We start from the raw sequence: 4,053 nt of genomic DNA, 5'->3' as shown, positions 1-4,053 counted from the left end.
TGTTTATTTTTGTACTGGTGATGTTGAGCTAATGGAAATACTGATTAACCAACTTATTTCAGAATTGAGGTTTGATAATGAAGTATGCTATAAGCCATGTTGAAAGACTAGTGATACGTAATGATTTAACCACTGTTGAAAGAGCAGTTTTATTCAGTTGCACATTGCATTTTGAAAGATGGAGATATGTAGAAAATTAGTTGTAATGAAGAATTTTACGGTTGCTTTCACAAATTTTAAAATTGTACCATTTTTTAATTGCACTTAACAACATGACAAAAATATTGAAGTATTATAGTATGTATTAATATGAATTCAGTTGTATAATATTTTCCATTGAGTTTCACATTTTAAGCATATACTGAAAAACCCAAAACTTTTAAGAGAACTTCGGAGCAACATCCAAGCTGGAGTTATTGTAATATTCTGTGTTAGAGTATGTGCTATTGCCGAATGTGATAGTGGTCACATTGAATATTTAGTACTATTAAAATTAACCCATTTTTTTTCTCCCATATTCCAACCTTTTGAACTTTTTTATTCGAGAAAATAGGGTAAAAAATTCCATTTGTAAAAAAGAGAAAAAGAAGGGGGTTAATAATGCTATATATATTTTTTTTTTCTTTGGCAATTTGCATTATTGAATCACATCTCTTTCATTAGTGTAGAATGAGTATATTAAGTAAATGCAATGTTTTTATGTTTTTTTCTACAAATGAGATAGGTCATATTCACATTTGTCTACAAAGTGTCCAAAGGCTCTGTATATACTGTGTATGTTACATTTGAATATGTAGAAAAAGTAGATTCTGTAATTATAAAGTATTTGAAATCTGTAAATAAAGTTGCAGTTATTGCATACAATGAATTATTAATGTACACGACTGGTTTAGTTCAATTAAAGAAGGTTTGGTGCCACTGAAATGTATAACAAAATATATATTGCTTAGAAACATTTAAAATTAGGTCGAGGTTGTTTTACATGTGGTTGACTCTTGAAAAAGTACAAGAATAAATTACACTGAGAATGAATTTCACTTTTTAGGAACATTGTTCTAGGTCTTCTGTTGCACATGGATATACTTTCTCCATCATTGCATGTTCAGTCTGATATCAAAATTTCTATTGTAACACATTTCTGTGAGGCAAAATTAACTTTAAACCACACATTTTGACAAGCTTTCTACATATTCTCTGTTTATATGGATGGTGGCTTCCAAGACCATGTTTAAGCAGACCAAAAGTAAAAAGTCCAGTGGAACTGCATGAGGAGTGGGGTTTTCGACCCATTACTAACCTAACTCTGCTTTTAAATTTATGCAGAGAACATTGAAGACTCATTTCTTCAAAATGTTGTGTGCTTTGACTCTACATCATTTAACAGTCGTGCTACAAGAATATACTTCTATAAAAAGGGCTGTGAATTATTCATTATTCTATTCATAAGTCAACATCTGATAGGATTGTACTCTTGAATGTCAGGAATTTACCATAATTAAATATATAAGTTACCTGTGGCTCCACAGCTTGCATTTGTGGTAGTACAACTGCATGAAAGTGTGAATAAGCATTTTTATAACCTAATTTTAGTTTTATGTAAATTTAAATTTGCTTGGTGTTGCTATTAATTTTTATCATTTAATTTATATAAAATTCTTTGACTAAATGTGATGGGTACTTAAGTTTCCACTATGTAATTGTTTTCCACTAGTTTGTTAATAATAAGAGGGTTTCATAAAAGATATTTTAGATGGACCTTTGTGATGGTTAGTGAGAAAGCTTGATGTTATGTGAAATATCATATTTGTGCAGTCAGCAATAACTACCAGTCATATTTACAAATATCAAACACGGTGTTTTCACGAGGAAATTTGTGCAGTCTTCTCCTTAAAGTGAAAAACAAAATAAAAAACATAAGATAATTCACTTTGAATAACCTAATTAGTTTCTTCCCCAATTGGTATTTTGAAGATGGTACTTTGAACTAACATTTCTAAACAACTGCAGGCTGTATGCAGCCTCTTATGTTATCCAAGCTAAGTCATTACCCACTAACCAAAACCTTTTTAAAACTGTAAGTGTTTTAATGAACTTAACAGATAAATTTATGATTTTTGAAGATATAGAATTTGTTCCACACCCACAAGATGTTTCAGATTCTGTGCTGCTCCATCTTAACCTTTAAAAAGAAAATACAAAGGTACACCATAATTGCTCAAGATCTGAACCACATACGTTTTATTCAAATTCAGGCAAGAGGTGTGATAAAGAGAGAAACAATTAGACTGGTTCAGAAAACCGTAAAAACATTCTGGTCATAGAAAGCAGAGTGATACCCTAATTACATGAAAATTCAAACTCAAATGCTGTCATTTTAAAAAATATACCTTTCTTAATAGGGCAAATGCAATGATACATTTTTAAATAAAGACATCCTCAAAAAAGTTTTGTGTAATTAAAACTATTCAAATAGAACATTGAATAGCTATTACATACCAAAAATAATTTTAAGAAAATGATGTATTTTGATATACAGTTACTGACTATAACTTGGATATAAACTTTACCATCAAGAAATGTGTATCAAAATGTGAATCCTCACCCAAGTTCTTCATGCATGTATTCCATCTGCTATGGCTACCAAATCTTTCAATCAATCTTTTCTATGTTATAATTGAATTAGTATGATAATTTTTTTAATGTATTTGTAAATTAGAACAATCTTTCATCGTCGTGGGTTTAAGATTAAATATAGTAGCTTCTTTTTCAGGTTTTACCTGTATGATTAATAATGAAGCCAGATGAAGAAATAACAAAAAACGGATGACTTATTAGAAAAAAATTACAAACATAATTTTAAGTTTACATAAGTTCAACCAGGATCTTTACTGTGTTGGAAAAACAAATGCTATAGCTTAATGTTTTTACTAAAATGTTGCCAAACGGTTTACTTTGGAAGGTGCATGTTTTAGGGTAAGTTTTTTTATTAAGATGAGATGAAATAGATGTTCTTGCATATAAAAACTTTGCAAGCATTACTTGAGGCAGAGGTCTTTTTTGTGTGTGTTTCAGTTAAAAATTCAAGTTACTGAAAAATTCCAAGTCATTGTATGTGTAATTAACATAGGTACAGGAAATCACAAAATAGCATATGTTAAGCCAAGTTTTACTACATGAGGTTTAGTCAAAATTTTACAATTCAGAAATTATTATACAACACAATCTGATATACTTTTTTTTTCCAATCGATATGATTGCAACTTTAAATAAGTTCTCCTGAGCAATACATTCTTTGAGATTCAGAAACTACATTTATAGGTTGTTTTTTCTTCATAATTGGGTTACTGCAACTGAATATGAGGTGCAACAACCCTAACGTTTCAAGTTAATTATAAGATATCTCTTCTGAGTATTAAACTCCCTGTACAACAGTAGCAGGTACTGGCCTTGAATTAGGTAAAAAATACACAATCTGTTCCATACCAGCAAATATAGGAGGCACGTGATTATATATAAAATCTTCACAAAAGATTTGTCCTGTAAAATAACAAATATTTATGTTAAACTAACTTGCAAAAGTTGTCAACTTGTATATATGAAAAGTCAAGTTTTCAACACAGAATTTGGTAAAGTATTATCCGAAGATTATTCAAGCCTTTATACTATAAACAGGTTCAAAACTAGTAAACATTAACTAATGTTAACAGAATCAGAACACATAATAATTGTTAACACATTGTTAACAAGATTAAATAAACAGAATATTAACTCATTGTTATCCAAATATTACCTTATTAAAATTTAGAAATCTAGTCAAGATATTTTAATATCAAAAATTTAAATAATAGATTATGAATAGTTAAATTTTAAACACTTAAAAATGGGACAATCTAAATGAAGACTTCTGGCTTGTTGCTATCTGATGATTTATGAATTCCTAAAGATAAATTTAGCACAAGCCTTTGCAAGTCCAAAGGTAATGTATTGTTACGACATCGAGGTCACGTGACTAGTATCACGCCACGTCATTCTCGAACCTTCGTGAATTGTCGG

The 4,053-nt window shown here is 29.6% G+C and overlaps 1 protein-coding gene across 2 annotated transcripts in view; it reads right to left on the bottom strand.

Moving 5' to 3' along the window:
- Positions 1-3,145: 3,145 nt before the first annotated feature.
- LOC106462143 (potassium voltage-gated channel subfamily B member 1-like) overlaps positions 3,146-4,053 on the bottom strand; it is a 76,785-nt gene continuing 75,877 nt past the window's right edge. For both annotated transcript variants that reach the window (XM_022389311.1, XM_013922037.2), the window contains one exon: positions 3,146-3,537. The gene's annotated coding sequence lies outside the window, so the exon portion shown is untranslated. The remainder of the gene's footprint in view (positions 3,538-4,053) is intronic.

Source organism: Limulus polyphemus, unplaced genomic scaffold, assembly GCF_000517525.1.
Source record: "Limulus polyphemus unplaced genomic scaffold, Limulus_polyphemus-2.1.2 Scaffold1102, whole genome shotgun sequence".
In the NCBI taxonomy this organism is placed as follows: Eukaryota; Metazoa; Arthropoda; class Merostomata; order Xiphosura; family Limulidae; genus Limulus; species Limulus polyphemus.
This window is presented reverse-complemented; position numbering and strand designations above follow the sequence as displayed.